Here is an 18,472-nt window from a genome sequence, read left to right as displayed (position 1 = left end):
TGTGGCTCTAGAGCAATAACTCATCTCTCTGTTCAAACTTCCTTGTTCACAGGAAGTTTGAACAGGAACCCAGAACAGATGAAAGCTTTAGTGATGGGGGGATGGGCAGTAGTCAAATCAATAAGAAATGTGATGAGAATAAAAGGAAAGTGAACAGATGCTCTGCGTGTCACTGACAATGATCACCATGACAACAGCAACATATCTCACCTGTCAGCTGATATTTAAAGACAAACAGCTGAGGTTTCCAGACATCCTGTCCTCCCTCGTCAAAAACCAAACCTACACCTTCAGCTGACGGAAGTCAGTTATAGTTGTGGCTGCTGCTGAGAGACTCCATCTTCCTGTTTCTTTACAGTCAACACTTTCACTTCAGTGGAAACAGTTTGAGCTGAAGACGAGAGGAGGAAAGTCAGAAGTGTCTCATGATCTGAAGAAGAGTTCAAACACACCAACTGAGTTCTTGGAGTTTTGACAGGAAGATGAAGACGTTGGTGGTGTTTGTGATCCTCGTTCACGGTAAGATATCTTCTTCCTGGATCTGATTCTCACTTCAGTCTGACATCATTTCTCTCACGTCTGTCTCTTTAAAGAAAGTCAGTGATGACCTGTTTTTCAACTTTGATTAGTTCTTAGTTTGTCTGTGAGGGACACGTCCAGAAGCAGAGTCTGATGTTCTGTTCACGTGGACTGTTTCTAATTACTGCTGTAAATGTAAAATCACATCAAGAAAGAAAGAATCAAACAGATTGAAGGTGAGCTCAGAGCTAACGACTGCTTGATGATCTGGCTGCAGGTCAGGACTTCACTGTTGGACACAAACATTTACAAATGTCAATGTGTTTGAAAGTCAAACTGTCAGCTAGTGACTTCTTCATGGGGGGATGTTGACGACTAGTTTCCTCATCCAGATGCCACATTACTGAGAACAAGCAACAGAGACATATTAAAGGTAAATAAATAAATATGACCTCCCAATGCTACAAATTCAACAAAAGATAATTTTCAGTTCTTTACAACCTATAAAATGTTTTCTCTAGATATTCTGGGACACACCAGGGAGTGCTTCTCCTTCACAGACCACCTTATCTGTGTCACCTTGTTGCAGGGGCACATGTTTGAGGAACGTCACAGGTCATCTCCTGTAGATGCACTGTGTAACACCTTCAAGACATACCCAGTGCTGGATGAGCCTGTTTTGGTGCTGTGGGCCTATTCCAGCTCCTTATGGAGAACAATCTAGAAGAAGTCTTCACTCTTTTAAAGATCATCATCACCACTCCCCTGACCACAGCAGAAGCTGAGAGGTGCTTCTCAACCTTGAAAAGAGTAAAAACTTTTCTCAGAAACACCATGACCCAGGAGAGGCTGGATGCATTGGCCATGCTGTCCATGGAAAAGAGACTTGTACGTGAGACGACTTCAATCAGAGAATCATTGAAGGAAAGGACAGCAACATTTATGTTCAAGTAGTGTTTATTGTTTTGTACCCCCACAATGTTTAATCACCAGCCACCACTGGTACTGAAGGAAGATGAAGGCTTAAGTTTCCACAACAATCTCACGTGGTGCTGGAAATGTACGATACTGGGCTCCAGCACAGAGACAACATCTCTGGATTCAGTCTGGATGTTGAACAGGACCTGCTGAATCTGATGCTGGTTTATGGCTCTAGATAGAATGAAATGAATCATCTTTACCACTGGTTGCATGATCAAAAGGTAAAGTCTCTTTACATTGAATTCTTTATGCACGGCAACAGTCTTCCATCCCTCTTGGAAGCAACAGTCCTCACAATCCACATTCCTTTTTTCATCATCAGTTGCCATGACTGAAATGAACCAGAAGGGGTCACCGCCAAACAGTGTCCCACAGAATAGGCCACACAGTGGTCAGGCCCAACGGAGCTACTGAGTGGAGCTGCTAGTCTGAGGTAAAAAGAGAAAGTATGTTTGTACCTGTACGATTCATCAACCCTGTCTGACAGTGCTGTATGAAGAATAAGAAGGTTTATTGTTATTGTCTGGTGAAAACCAATGAAATACAGTTTGGCAATGTGACATCCACCTGCTACTAGGGCCTGTTTTGTGTTTTCCCCTTGTCTTGTCATTTGTCTGTCTCTCCAGGTACCTTAGTGGGCGGGTCTTAATTTGGGAAATTGGGAGCTCCTGGCCAGTCTCCCTGAGCTTATAAGACCTGGCACTCCTGATCCTCAGTCTCCCTCTGATCTTTGACCTGGATTCCTCTGGTATGTGTTTTTGTTCTGTTGGCTTTGGCCTGTTTGCTTTACGTTAGCACCTTTTAACAATACACATACACTATCATGCACACATCAACAGACACACTGATACTCACACTCAAACCTCAGTAATTCTTATGGGTTGATTTTTAAATAAATCGGTTAACCTTTATGTTCTGCCATAGCTTAGCCAGGTCATGACAGCAGCTCTTAGGCAGAAGCTGGTTTTTAATCTATTAGTTCTGGATCTGATGACTCTGGATCTCTGAAGGCAGTGTAGTGAACAGTCTACATCCAGGATTTGGTCCGTGGAGATGTGATTGGCTTTCTGTTGGAGCTGGTCAGTGTAGATGTCTCTCATGTGTCTGATCTAGACCATAACAATGATCCTGAGTGCTACCTTTCCTGTCAGCAAATAAACCACCAGAACAAGACAAATATATCCAGTCTGACTTTTATCAGGTGCTAACTGGTGTATAGTCGCTATCAGCTGGAACTAATGTCCTCAGTTCCTCCGAAGTCACGTGATTTAGTAGAAAGGCTGCAGCACAACAGACGCATGCGCACTCTCCTCTGAAGACTAGTCGGTGCTGTTTGTCTGGACATGTTTGATTTCTGCTAGAGACGTCATGTGACAGAAACCTGGAACAGTGTTGCCAACTTGGTGACTTTGTCGCTAAATCCAGCGACTTTCAAATCCTCTTGGCGAGTTTTTTTTGTCAAAAGCGACTAGCGACAAGTCTAGCGACTTTTTCTGGTTCTTGGAGACTCTGATGTGAAAGCACATATCGGTTCAGTTACTGTCCTCAACAAGCAGCGGGTGCTGCCGTGAGCCCCTCCCCTGTCCCAAAGCACTCACAGGCGGTCAGTCTCACAGTAGCCCCCGCTGCAGCAGTCAGAGCAGAGAGGGAGACCCACGCCACTCAGCGTCCAGACTGCAAATGAATGGCGCATGCGCAAAGCTGCCGCCCTGGTCTACAGAAGGGGGTGTAAATGTAAATGTTTCTTCACTGTCACACTAAAATAAGTAATAAAATAATAATCCATTTAGATTGTTAAAACCGTTTCTTTTGAGTCACACAGCCAATACCAAGCCGGATAAAGGAGGAGCGTTAATAATACAGGACAAAGTTAGTTTTGTGTGGCTAGGCAAAAAATAAAAAATGAAAAAACAACCAAGAACCAGCAGAAGAATGTTCATTTGTAGTTCTAAACATATTTAGGTTTTTTTTTTTACTCTTACAGCGTCCATCACAATTACATCCAAATGACAAATTATGCAAATTACGTCATCTAGCGTCTTTTAGGACAGCCAATAGCCACTTTCCTTACTGAGGAGTTGGCTACACTGACCTGGAACATGATGCAACAACCACAACAGCAACGTATGAAGGAAACTCCAACACTGTAGGAAGCTAGGCGTTTATTCATCAATATAGAAATGTGAAATATTTAGTCTCTTTACTTTCTGTTTGTAGTTGCTCAGTTCTTTATGGTTTGGTTATCGCCCATCCCTCCATCGCTCCACCTTCCTGGTTTATAGAGCGCTAGCGGCTGAAAGACAGACGAGTCGTCACCGTCAGAGACTTTGAGCTTTATTTCAGTTTTATTTCAACCTTCCACTGAATGTGATCTAGTCAGGTTGATAGATTGAAGTCAGGTAAACAGAGGAGGAAGAAGAAGACAAGATGGCTGCTGGAACATCTGCGTGTCTCTGCATGACTTTACTGAGCGTCGTCCTGTCTGTCTCTGCTGGTGAGTTGAAACCAAAGCGTCTTTAGCTCTGACATGTTCAGGAGACAACGTAGAGTCTGACTGGATCTAGAAGATCTGATCAACCACATGTTCTACAGCAGCTCCAACATTAGTAGTCATCATTTTACTACATCAACTTCCTCTCTGTTATTTCCTCTAATGCTCTTTAGTTTATCCTTCGTCTTGTCTTCCTGTTTACTGCTCACCGTCTCTTTTAACTGCTTAGAAAACATCATGTGTAAAATGATCCCATCATTCTGTGTTACATAGTTTTAGACAACTTCATTCCAAGTCATGACCAAGTGTGAAACTTCTTTTACTCCTGTATTTATGAAAATCAACCTCATCTACATGAAATGATGAGTTATTAGGGAGAACCACTGACTGGTACATGTCAGACATTAGTCAGGACCCTCAGGTCTAAACTGACTGATGTCATTGTTCATAAAGAAGAGAACAAACAAGTAGAATTAGAAAAACTCCTTCTTTGAAGAACAGAGAGAATGTGTGTGTTGTGACCTGTAGCAGTACTAAATATAACCAGGTCCAGCTGAGCCTGGAAGACAACAGGAGGGTTAAACTAGCCCAGACAATCACAGCATGGTTCTCCATGGTGTAGGATAATGGTACCAGGTTAGAAAAGTGGATGGTCACTGACCAGAGCCTGTATCTGTGTCTCTATATGTTGTGTGCAGACAAGTACTGTAGTATAAGCAGTAGTGATACTAGCTGAGGATGCCCAGCTGATTGGAGTCAGTGATCCTGTCTCAGTTCCTCAGAGGAAGTCAGTCTGATGATGGAGGTCAGAGGACAGAGCAGCTCCATGTGTTTGCTGCATCATCAATCCTTGTTGGATCTTCTTCCATCAACTTATTGTTTTACTTGAATCTACCAGCTCATGATTTCTCTTGGTTCTATTCATTTACTTTGTTCATTTGTTCATCCTCCTCTCAGCAAACATTCTGAAGCCTTCTCTATTGAACTGATTTATTGAAAGTGGTTTATTCAAAAGTCTGATTAACTGAATCACCATCAAACATTCTGCTCTGTCTTGTTTCCTTCAGGACAAACAAACATCACAGCTGAACCTGGACAGACTGTCTCTCTACCATGTAAAGCTCTGAACAATGATCCTGTCATAGTTGTACAGTGGAGAAGAACTGACCTGAAGAAAGAAGAATATGTTTTTTTATATCGTGATGATCAGTCTGATCCAGCACGCCAGCATCCATCTTATAAGAACCGAGTGGATCTACAGGACAGACAGATGAAGGATGGAGACGTGTCTCTGATTCTGAAGAATGTGACGAAAGAGGACAGAGGAACATACGAGTGTAGTGTTGTTCAGAATAAAATAAACCAGAAGAGGAGCATCATCAGACTGGAAGTAGTTCCAGGTGAGTGAGTAGAGTTGAGTTTGTGTCTTTGTCTCTGATCAGAGTTGAAGCTGCTTCCTGGTTGTTGACGTGAGAGAGAAAGATCTCAGATCAGATGTTTGACTTTTAGAAAGATGATGTTGATGAGACTTTCTAGAAAACAGCTGGTCTGAGTGATGTGATCAGAGTGCAGTAGATAATGTCTGACAGCAGTTTGTTCTTCACTCATCAGCTACCTCACACCTCACACCTGATTCTGTTGCTTCTGTCTGCAGGTCACACAGATGGACACCAGGAGGACGGAGGAGACAAGCAGGGAGGAGACAAAGATGGATCTGTTGGTCTGATAGTTGGTCTGATAGTTGCTGGTGTTCTTCTTGGTTCTGTTGCTGGTTTTCTGATCTACAGAAGATATAGACATCGATACCATCCTCCTCCTGAACAATCAGCTGATCCTCAGTAGCTTTAAATGTCTCAGATCAGTTTCCAGCTGAACTCTGAGTGTCCTGCTGATGTTTCTTGAGGACAGACAGGAGTTAACAATGCTGGACATCCAGCAGACATGAGCAACCCACTGTAGCAGCTGACCTCCAACACTCAGCAAACAGCAGGACTGTATCCACAGAGGAAGGACTCAGTGGAAGCTCAAGTCTGTCCTCATCATCATCATCATCATCATCACCATCACAGTGTCAGTGTATTTGTTTCAACCTTAGTCTCGTTCTAATGTGACTGTTACTAAATGAACATTTCCTCATCAAACTGATCCTCAGGTAGAGATCAGCTGTTACTGAGTATTTACACAACAAAGACACAATGGATGATGATTACTGGTGGTTAATAGAAACAGTGTGAAGGATCATGTTGATATACTGCATGTATGGATTAATGTGTTCTTGTAGATGCTACATCATTAATGTCCTGCTTACATTTCTCTTTGTTAATGTATTCATTCTCGCCACTAGGGGGCAGAGTATTGTTTTTGTTTCATGCATTTTACCTTTATAAAAGGAAGAAGGAGACAATCATGGAAGTTGATGGGTGATGAAGTCTGGTGCTTGTGGTATGTTTCTGTTAAACAGTAATACAGCAGTGTTATGAAAGTGAGTCATGTGTCTGTGTGTGGTTAAGCTCCCTCCCTGCCTGTAGAGGAGGGGTCTCAAACTCAAATGATCCGGGGGCCACTGCTGGTTCTGTCATCTCAGTGGGGGGCCACTTCAGTGTTCAAGCATCAAAATGAAAGCACAAGTATTACAGAAAACGTGGCCTATTTTCAAATATTGTATGATAATGATACAGAACTATTCCATTAACAGTGAGTGCACATGTTTTTTCTCTCATTCTTCAATAACTAATGAAGCCTTTCATGAACTGACTGACAGCACTTCTGTTCATACACAAAACACAAAAAGAACTCTAGCTTTGCACATTTTAACAGTTAGTGCAGTTCTTTTTTTCCCCTTAAATAACTTATTTTAACATTTTACTCAACAGACGATTCATTCCTTAGCCTATTTGTGTTTTATTTCTTACCAGATACCTGGCAGTGCTTCTGCTCACATAGCTGATGGAGGTTACAGTTAAAATACTGTTAAAACAGTACAACCTCTAGATGAGCATCTGTAAGCCTGGTCCTGCACGAGCTTTTATTAAAGTTCATCACAGAGAACAGTTTCTCACATTTACAGTCAGGGCCATAAATATTGGGACATCAACACAATTCTAATCTTTTTGGCTCTATACACCACCACAATGGATTGAACAAGATGTGAAAAAAACAAATAAGGATACCTAGTGTCACTCAGGCAGTCCAGGCATGTTGAACCATCAGTTTATGAGCATGCGCAGACGTGTTTCTATAGTCACGTGATGCCAACCGAGCCCTCCCATGTTCTGTGCGCGGTGAAAAGCTAACGTTAGTGAGATACTTTCAGTCAATGAGGTTGTTTCGCTGCTTCATGCTTCAGTCCGAGCCAGAATTAAAAAATAAAAATTGGTGATTTGTTCGTTTTTAATATCAAGCCAATGTACAAGAAGCGAGTTTACCAGTTTACCACAGTTGGTGTCTTATGCGCTCGAAGAAGTTAGCTTAGCAATGTTGCTGTTAGCAAAAATACACGGTGAAAGCGAAAGTCTGCTGAGAAGGGGATTTTATTGTCGCACTTGTCTAGTATTGTCCGAGTTACTGTAAAACAAATACCATATAAACAAATACCAAATAGGCATTGCCTATGTCTGAATTGCATTGGTGAGTTTTGCACGTAGTAGATAGAGAATCATGGCAATTATCATTTCAAAACATGTGTTATAATTCAGACGTTTTAATCGTTCTCTATGGCAGTTTCTTCCACACGTTTTCGCACCTCCCCCCTCTCCCTCTCTTGCTCCCTCCCCTTCTCTTGGCTGTTCACCCCTATTCTTTCTTGCTCTCGCGGATCCCATCAGATCCCAACAGATCCCAACAAGCACCTCAGCTTCTTTTCTCTCCCAGAGAGATATCAATGCTCTTGCACATATAAACTCCTAGACATGCACTGGATGTTGAACAAGTTCTGAACAAGTCATCCTTGACCAACATGTGAAGAGGACAGGAGTCAAGGGAGGAACCTTTACAGCAACGCTAAAGTTTAAAAGAAAAAAAAAATCATCTTTTCAATTTTCAACATTTTTAAAACTTGTCTGGAAACAACAACAACATGATGACCAGCAACGTTGGACCTACAGACAACTTGGATGTCGAGGTACTAATTTTCTTCTGTAATGAAATGTGCACTCAAGTCAAGTTAATTCAGGCAGTTTCAAGTAAATATTCTGTAGCTTATATTTTTATGCTACAACATCCTTATTTATTAGACTGTGATTGTATATGCTTATCGTTTAAGGCAAGAACACAAAATAATAAATATATGTCTGAAGTCCATATGTAATGCATTGTTATTAATAACATTTTTGTCTGTTACCTCAAGAACACAACAGCAAATCTGAATGAGAATACCAGTTTGATCCCAAATTCACAGCCTGTTGTCAAGGTTTGTTATATATGTTTTTGTTTCATAATAACATTTAACATTTACGAGCGACAGCTGCTGATGTTTCTGTTAGACCGTTTTGTGGATAGTATAAATATATTTAGTAATGCATACTAGGTGATATTGAACAGTTTAAACAAGGCATTGGTTTAGCAGAATAAAACTGAATTCAATAATCCTTGATCTGTTTCATGTTCCTAGAAAGAGGAGCCACATCCAACCCATACTGTCCAGTGGTGCTGGAGTGACAATAATCCTACAGCTACTACCTGCAACAAAGCACAAACTGTTGAAGACTTGCTGAAGCAAAGTTCACAGTTTAGAAACATTGCAGAGAAAAACAAAGCTAAAGAGCTTGTTGTAGTAAAAGATGGGAAGGCTATCAGTTCAAACTTTCCGTGTAGTTTAAGGAAAGTTAAACATCTGACTGTGAAGTATGTGAAAGCTGAAGGCAAGTCAAAGAAACAGGTTAATAGCTCTTTTAGGACAGGACCAGCTTCTGAGCTTGTGATGTTTCATGTGTGGGCAAGTGGAGGTACAAATGTTAAGAAAATCTTGAGAAATCCAGCACTAAAAACAGACGCAGAAATTCAGGAACTTACTGTTTATGCATTCAAAGGGGAAACCATAGAGCAAGCTCTGGAAAGCGATGGTCGCTTTCAGGACGCAATATTTCAAAAAAAACTGTGCGCTGTCTAACGTGAGTACTAAGGTAACCACAGAGATGTCCAATCTGGTTGATGATCTTGATGATCAAACTTTCAAGATCGTACTGCTCAAAAAGTTGAGTTGACATCATCTGAGAAACATTATTATAGTCTAATAATATATTATTAAATGTTGACAGAGACTGACTAGTGATAATCTATCGGGAGATAATAAAATTAATACCGTGATCACATGAAGTGTTTGGGGGTTTTATTTTGACATTATACAACCATTTATTGATGACTGTGAGAAAATAAAGTCCTTTAAAACACAAAATTATTATTTTTCGTTTGAGGAAAACACAACAGAAGTTATTGTGAGCTGTTGCCTGTGATATAATACAAACGATCAAATGAAATGATCAGTTGTTTTAGTTACTTGTTACTTCGTCGTAGGTTGATCATAAACAGTCGCTAGGTAAACATGACTATATACATATTTCACACAGCTTTTCAATGATTAATTGTACGTCATTCTGCAGTAGTGTTTTGCCAAGACGCATCAAGAAATAAACCAGGACTCAATACTGGGTGGAAAGTATGGGGGGAAATGCATACAAGTAGGGACACATGGGAGCCGTTTGCCTATAAACAACCTTAACTGCATACATATTTCCTGGGCCATACAATCCCCCCTTTCACCTTCGTTACCCGGTGTGTGTGTGTAAGAGGAACAAGGGCTCTCGGATGGGGTGTAAAAGGTTAAGCTAGACTATGATACACTGAATTTCCTGAAAGATCTTTGTCTAGACCTGGACAAGATCATGTTATGACATGTTGAACAGCGGTTACCCTGCTCCGAAGGTAGTCTGCAAGGTTCTTTCTCGTGAAGTTTGCTGCTGCTGCTGGACTGAGCTCGTAACCTAAGATGAGGAAACAAAATGTCATCAGACAAAAATAAAAATGTGGGTGCATGCTTCTTTACCAAATGCATTTTTATCTCCAAGGTCACGCAATATAACCAACTCTTCAATCCTCACCGTTTCTCATTTTGTAGAGTTGAACGTTCGGAAAATAGCACCCAGGAAAATGGTCGCACCATCGGAGCACAACAAGGAGAACACGCCGAGGCGATCTGAGCAGAAAAAGCCTAAGGTCTCCACTTCTGGTGCTGATCAGGGCCGTAAGAGCTCCTCCTCGGCCGAGAAGAAGAAGAAGAAGGCCGCTATGCTATCACCGATCCTCCCGTCATCACCGCCTCCCCCTATTCGGCTTTGAGAAGCTGAACACCCCGGAGTTCCGGAAAGTCGGGCCATCTAATACCGGGCTGAATGTTTCTGACTCCTTGTCTGGTCTGCAGAATAATTGAACACAACGATCACATGGGCAATAATGCTGTGATTGATTACAACCTCTTTTGTACCAAAATGCCAGTGTGGTGCTGATCTGCTGTGATATCATGCGTCCTTCGAGCTTTGATAACGTCTTCACAATGGTATTTAAAAGTAACATTATTGACATTTTTTAGTTACCACTTCTCAAAAATTCCACAATATCAATGTTTTCATTATATTTTAATGACACCCTGAGGAGCATTTCTGGAGTGATCATAATTCTTGTTGGATGAGGTTGGGTGCAAAGGCCTGCACAAAGGACTGATGAAGACGCTTCGGTCAGTGGGTCAGAGAGCAATGCGTGACTTTTTTTTTTATGATGCATGTTCACAATTTTCATGGGCAAACAGTGTGAGATACGCTCATACTCTATGTCTGATCATTTCCTGTATGGTTTCCTTTTGGTGCCATCTATTAAAAGTATTAGGGAGACACAAGTGAAACCTTTGCAACAAGTATGCAAGTACAGGATTATCAGAAAAATGTACTTTAAGAACCAAAATTACATGAAAATTACTCACTATTGTGCAGTGAAATTGTCCCTGTTACTATTATGCATTAATGTGTATGTTGGCGTCGATGTTTAAAATAGTAAAATAACTGAAAAATTGTTTAAGTACTTTTCTGCTTTAACCCTAGAACGCTAACGTTATAATAACTAACACCATCACGTCGGGTATATCTCACTATTTCAATATGCCCAATAAAATATACTTGAATACATACACAACAATGCATGGTAAATTGAAGGACTTTTATTTTATTTTCAACTATAAAATTTGTGAAAAATGAAGGAATCTCTAACGAATAGCTCCTTGAAAATAAATAAATAATGGAGCTGGGAACTTGAACTTTTGGTCCACCCATTCCTTAGACATGTGAGACTTGTCCAGTTAAGCCACAGTCTTCCTGCATCACTGGCAACCGTGGGAGCGATTTCTTGATAGGGTCAGAATGACGAGCCGACTATAAAAATGTTTTTGACCAAATGAATTCCCTTGGAGATTACCATTAAATGATATTTATTCATAAGCATTTCACTGATGTTTAAAGCTTGGGAAATCATTTTGTATCCAAATCCGTCTTTAAACTTCTCCACAACAGTATCTCGGACCTGCCTGGTGTGTTCCTTGTTCTTCATGATGCTCTCTGCGCTTTAAACGGACCTCTGAGACTATCACAGAGCAGGTGCATTTATACGGAGACTTGATTACACACAGGTGGATTCTATTTATCATCATTAGTCATTTAGGTCAACATTGGTTAACTTAAGGGGGCTCAATAATTTTGCACGCCCAATTTTTCAGTTTTTTATTTGTTAAAAAGGTTTGAAATATCCAATAAATTTTGTTCCACTTCATGATTGTGTCCCACTTGTTGTTGATTCTTCACAAAAATTACAGTTTTATATCTTTATGTTTGAAGCCTGAAATGTGGCAAAAGGTCGAAAAGTTCAAGGGGGCCGAATACTTTCGCAAGGCACTGTACAAATGTGTACACAACATTTTCAATATGTTCATGCTTTGTAATAATACATTCACTTATTCAACACCAGCACCCGTTTGGTTTGATTGGCAAAAGCGATGCGAGAAAAGCTTACGACATTTTTTTTTTGAAGGTAGAAAAATAAGTCTGAAACACAGAAACAGGCTCACCATGCTGCCCTCAATAACTCCTTTTGACTACCAGTGAAACCTTTAGATAAGAATATGTGTATCATGATAACACAGTTTGGTTAAAAGCACTTAAAACATTTTAACACATTTTTTAAGTGTTCTACTTCTGCAGATTGCACACAAACACAGTTAACTTAAATGGTTTTATAGAAATACAGATATTTTGAACTCTTTAAACGTTAGGATCATCAAGACTGGTGGAGAAGAATTTGTGTTCTTCATGTCCTGTGGCACATTGCTAGATTATTTTACTATGGTTTGACAGTTTTCTGATGTGTAATGTTGATACTGTACATGTGAGAATGCCATGACCACATTTTTATATCACTGTATTATATCCCAGAATATTTATCCCTCAGTGTCTCTGTAACACAAGAAATTTTAAATATTTGAGAAAATATACGTATATATTTTATTATTTAGGCTTTTGGCCATGATTTTGGATTATATCTGGATTTTGTTACATACTGTGTTTATATCAAGGAAATGCTGTAACATTATCGCTGTATCAGTGGCACATGGTTCATACAAAGTCAACAACTGTAGCTGACCAAATCTGAGTTCAAATTGTTCTGAGCACACGGGCAACATCCCAGTGACAAATAGCAGAAAACAAAGATGGTTAATAACTTATTAAAAAGGTCATGTTGATTGTGTTTCCTTAAGACTTTTTACAGGAAAGATTTTTTTTTTCATTCAAGTGCATAATGTGAGTCTCTTCTTAGGGGAAGTACCACATGCGCCTTCTTTAAAAACAGACCGGTGCAAATGAAGGCGTGTTACTTTGGTTCATTACTGTGGTTTATTTATTTAACCAAGTGAATGTTACTGTACATAGAGAAATCCCGCTTTAAAGTGGATTTTCTGAAAATAATGTATTGTATGTTCTGCTTATGTTGGGTGTTTGTAACTCATGACGCATGTAGCTTTTCAACCTGGAAAGAGTCAACCAAATGATTTTGTTGCCACTTTGAAAATAATAAAAAAAAACATTTGACACGATTTCTTTTATATTTGCAAGTTTTGGGTACTTCAGTATTTCCATATAAGACAACTTTAAACATCGACGCCAACATACACATTAATGCATAATAGTAACAGGGACAATTTCACTGCACAATAGTGAGTAATTTTCATGTAATTTTGGTTCTTAAAGTACATTTTTCTGATAATCCTGTACTTGCATACTTGTTGCAAAGGTTTCACTTGTGTCTCCCTAATACTTTTAATAGATGGCACCAAAAGGAAACCATACAGGAAATGATCAGACATAGAGTATGAGCGTATCTCACACTGTTTGCCCATGAAAATTGTGAACATGCATCATAAAAAAAAAAGTCACGCATTGCTCTCTGACCCACTGACCGAAGCGTCTTCATCAGTCCTTTGTGCAGGCCTTTGCACCCAACCTCATCCAACAAGAATTATGATCACTCCAGAAATGCTCCTCAGGGTGTCATTAAAATATAATGAAAACATTGATATTGTGGAATTTTTGAGAAGTGGTAACTAAAAAATGTCAATAATGTTACTTTTAAATACCATTGTGAAGACGTTATCAAAGCTCGAAGGACGCATGATATCACAGCAGATCAGCACCACACTGGCATTTTGGTACAAAAGAGGTTGTAATCAATCACAGCATTATTGCCCATGTGATCGTTGTGTTCAATTATTCTGCAGACCAGACAAGGAGTCAGAAACATTCAGCCCGGTATTAGATGGCCCGACTTTCCGGAACTCCGGGGTGTTCAGCTTCTCAAAGCCGAATAGGGGGAGGCGGTGATGACGGGAGGATCGGTGATAGCATAGCGGCCTTCTTCTTCTTCTTCTCGGCCGAGGAGGAGCTCTTACGGCCCTGATCAGCACCAGAAGTGGAGACCTTAGGCTTTTTCTGCTCAGATCGCCTCGGCGTGTTCTCCTTGTTGTGCTCCGATGGTGCGACCATTTTCCTGGGTGCTATTTTCCGAACGTTCAACTCTACAAAATGAGAAACGGTGAGGATTGAAGAGTTGGTTATATTGCGTGACCTTGGAGATAAAAATGCATTTGGTAAAGAAGCATGCACCCACATTTTTATTTTTGTCTGATGACATTTTGTTTCCTCATCTTAGGTTACGAGCTCAGTCCAGCAGCAGCAGCAAACTTCACGAGAAAGAACCTTGCAGACTACCTTCGGAGCAGGGTAACCGCTGTTCAACATGTCATAACATGATCTTGTCCAGGTCTAGACAAAGATCTTTCAGGAAATTCAGTGTATCATAGTCTAGCTTAACCTTTTACACCCCATCCGAGAGCCCTTGTTCCTCTTACACACACACACCGGGTAACGAAGGTGAAAGGGGGGATTGTATGGCCCAGGAAATATGTATGCAGTTAAGGTTGTTTATAGGCAAACGGCTCCCATGTGTCCCTACTTGTATGCATTTCCCCCCATACTTTCCACCCAGTATTGAGTCCTGGTTTATTTCTTGATGCGTCTTGGCAAAACACTACTGCAGAATGACGTACAATTAATCATTGAAAAGCTGTGTGAAATATGTATATAGTCATGTTTACCTAGCGACTGTTTATGATCAACCTACGACGAAGTAACAAGTAACTAAAACAACTGATCATTTCATTTGATCGTTTGTATTATATCACAGGCAACAGCTCACAATAACTTCTGTTGTGTTTTCCTCAAACGAAAAATAATAATTTTGTGTTTTAAAGGACTTTATTTTCTCACAGTCATCAATAAATGGTTGTATAATGTCAAAATAAAACCCCCAAACACTTCATGTGATCACGGTATTAATTTTATTATCTCCCGATAGATTATCACTAGTCAGTCTCTGTCAACATTTAATAATATATTATTAGACTATAATAATGTTTCTCAGATGATGTCAACTCAACTTTTTGAGCAGTACGATCTTGAAAGTTTGATCATCAAGATCATCAACCAGATTGGACATCTCTGTGGTTACCTTAGTACTCACGTTAGACAGCGCACAGTTTTTTTTGAAATATTGCGTCCTGAAAGCGACCATCGCTTTCCAGAGCTTGCTCTATGGTTTCCCCTTTGAATGCATAAACAGTAAGTTCCTGAATTTCTGCGTCTGTTTTTAGTGCTGGATTTCTCAAGATTTTCTTAACATTTGTACCTCCACTTGCCCACACATGAAACATCACAAGCTCAGAAGCTGGTCCTGTCCTAAAAGAGCTATTAACCTGTTTCTTTGACTTGCCTTCAGCTTTCACATACTTCACAGTCAGATGTTTAACTTTCCTTAAACTACACGGAAAGTTTGAACTGATAGCCTTCCCATCTTTTACTACAACAAGCTCTTTAGCTTTGTTTTTCTCTGCAATGTTTCTAAACTGTGAACTTTGCTTCAGCAAGTCTTCAACAGTTTGTGCTTTGTTGCAGGTAGTAGCTGTAGGATTATTGTCACTCCAGCACCACTGGACAGTATGGGTTGGATGTGGCTCCTCTTTCTAGGAACATGAAACAGATCAAGGATTATTGAATTCAGTTTTATTCTGCTAAACCAATGCCTTGTTTAAACTGTTCAATATCACCTAGTATGCATTACTAAATATATTTATACTATCCACAAAACGGTCTAACAGAAACATCAGCAGCTGTCGCTCGTAAATGTTAAATGTTATTATGAAACAAAAACATATATAACAAACCTTGACAACAGGCTGTGAATTTGGGATCAAACTGGTATTCTCATTCAGATTTGCTGTTGTGTTCTTGAGGTAACAGACAAAAATGTTATTAATAACAATGCATTACATATGGACTTCAGACATATATTTATTATTTTGTGTTCTTGCCTTAAACGATAAGCATATACAATCACAGTCTAATAAATAAGGATGTTGTAGCATAAAAATATAAGCTACAGAATATTTACTTGAAACTGCCTGAATTAACTTGACTTGAGTGCACATTTCATTACAGAAGAAAATTAGTACCTCGACATCCAAGTTGTCTGTAGGTCCAACGTTGCTGGTCATCATGTTGTTGTTGTTTCCAGACAAGTTTTAAAAATGTTGAAAATTGAAAAGATGATTTTTTTTTTCTTTTAAACTTTAGCGTTGCTGTAAAGGTTCCTCCCTTGACTCCTGTCCTCTTCACATGTTGGTCAAGGATGACTTGTTCAGAACTTGTTCAACATCCAGTGCATGTCTAGGAGTTTATATGTGCAAGAGCATTGATATCTCTCTGGGAGAGAAAAGAAGCTGAGGTGCTTGTTGGGATCTGTTGGGATCTGATGGGATCCGCGAGAGCAAGAAAGAATAGGGGTGAACAGCCAAGAGAAGGGGAGGGAGCAAGAGAGGGAGAGGGGGGAGGTGCGAAAACGTGTGGAAGAAACTGCCATAGAGAACGATTAAAACGTCTGAATTATAACACATGTTTTGAAATGATAATTGCCATGATTCTCTATCTACTACGTGCAAAACTCACCAATGCAATGCAATTCAGACATAGGCAATGCCTACTTGGTATTTGTTTATATGGTATTTGTTTTACAGTAACTCGGACAATACTAGACAAGTGCGACAATAAAATCCCCTTCTCAGCAGACTTTCGCTTTCACCGTGTATTTTTGCTAACAGCAACATTGCTAAGCTAACTTCTTCGAGCGCATAAGACACCAACTGTGGTAAACTGGTAAACTCGCTTCTTGTACATTGGCTTGATATTAAAAACGAACAAATCACCAATTTTTATTTTTTAATTCTGGCTCGGACTGAAGCATGAAGCAGCGAAACAACCTCATTGACTGAAAGTATCTCACTAACGTTAGCTTTTCACCGCGCACAGAACATGGGAGGGCTCGGTTGGCATCACGTGACTATAGAAACACGTCTGCGCATGCTCATAAACTGATGGTTCAACATGCCTGGACTTATTCCGGGGAGTATGGAGGGGTGCGTGGGCGTGGGTGTGTGGGTGTGTGTGTGTGTGTGGGGGGGGGGGGGGGGGGGGGGGGGTGTATGTGTGGGTGTGGGTGTGGGAAAATGGGACAGGCCGGAAAACAGCACTTCCGCAGGCCGGAAAACACCACTTCCGCACTTCCGCACTTCCCCCCTTCCTCAAGACACAAGACATAGGATACAGTACATCCGGGGTCACCGGAAGTTCAGGGTCATCAATCATCATTAAAAGTGACTGAGTGACACTAGGTATCCTTATTTGTTTTTTTTGATGTGCTTTAACTGCAGGGGGGTATTCCATCAAGCAGGCTAAAGGCAAAGTCAAGCTTAAATGGCCAAGTCTGGCTAATATGAGTGAGAGTTCGGTTCCATCAAAGAGGCTGAGATTAGCCCCAACTCAGTAACCATGGAAACTATGACTCCGGCTAAGCCTCAACCATGGCTAAGCCAGAACTGTGGCTCAGGTTTCCGTTCCATCAATCTGAGCCTCAACCCTGTTCCATCAAGGTGGCTAATGTGAATGCCAGCCAAGTAACCATGGTAACTTATCCTGCCGGGCAAACCTGGTCTGTAGCAGGCTAAAAGTGAAGCTTAGCACCATCTATGATCAAAGAATGTCCAATAGACAGAAACAGAGACACACAACTGTCATGGAATGATAAAATAATATGTAAAACATAAAATATATAATAAAATGTATTAAAGAAATTATTTATACTAATAATTATATATATATATATTATCTATAAGTACATTAAAGAACATTATCATGAAAATAAAATATAAAAAATAAGACACAAATAAATTAATTAATAAAATTAAACTAATTAGCCAAAAAATATAATAAAAGGAAATTGAGGCATTGAAAATAAAAGACTGAATATGTACACCAAACCACAATTAGATGTAAATGTGTAAAACCACCACCAGCACCAAGGGTCTTCCAGGACAGGACCAACCCGTTGACCCACACAGATGCGTACCTGTGGGAGAGGTACCGGTTCAGCAGGCAAAGCATTGTGTATTTATGCAGTTTGCTTGAACCACACATTATGAGGGTCACTCGCCGCAGCCAGTCTCTGACCACTGTGCAGTCAGTCTGTATTGCACTGCGGTTCTTTGCCAGTGGTACATTTCTCTACAGTGTTGGTGATGCTGAGAAGTTAAGCAAGGCAACTGTTTGCAGAGAGGTAATAATTATATGTCCTCTATTCATTTGTGATTATTTCCAGCATCGCCACATATTATGCAAAGTTGAGATGATCACATGGGGGTGTCCATGATGTCATATTGTCATAGGCCATGACTAATTGGAAACAGAGACAGATGGCAATGAAGTAATATATTTATTTGAATAAAGTAATTTCCATAGTTTTCTTTCATATTTATACATTAAACATGACACAGAGCAAACACAT

The 18,472-nt window shown here is 40.1% G+C and overlaps 1 protein-coding gene and 1 long non-coding RNA gene across 2 annotated transcripts in view; both read left to right on the top strand.

Moving 5' to 3' along the window:
- LOC311487731 (butyrophilin-like protein 2) overlaps positions 1 to 18,472 on the top strand; it is a gene marked incomplete at its 5' end in the record, with an annotated part of 195,517 nt that overhangs the window by 71,954 nt on the left and 105,091 nt on the right. The gene's annotated exons all lie outside the window — the stretch shown is intronic.
- Positions 812 to 2,422, top strand: LOC311490039. The gene is made up of 4 exons (XR_014699139.1): positions 812 to 952; positions 1,041 to 1,721; positions 1,823 to 1,933; positions 2,127 to 2,422. It is a non-coding gene; the product is annotated as an uncharacterized lncRNA (long non-coding RNA).

Source organism: Chelon labrosus, assembly GCF_963514085.1.
Source record: "Chelon labrosus genome assembly, chromosome: 1".
NCBI lineage: Eukaryota > Metazoa > Chordata > Actinopteri > Mugiliformes > Mugilidae > Chelon > Chelon labrosus.
This window is presented reverse-complemented; position numbering and strand designations above follow the sequence as displayed.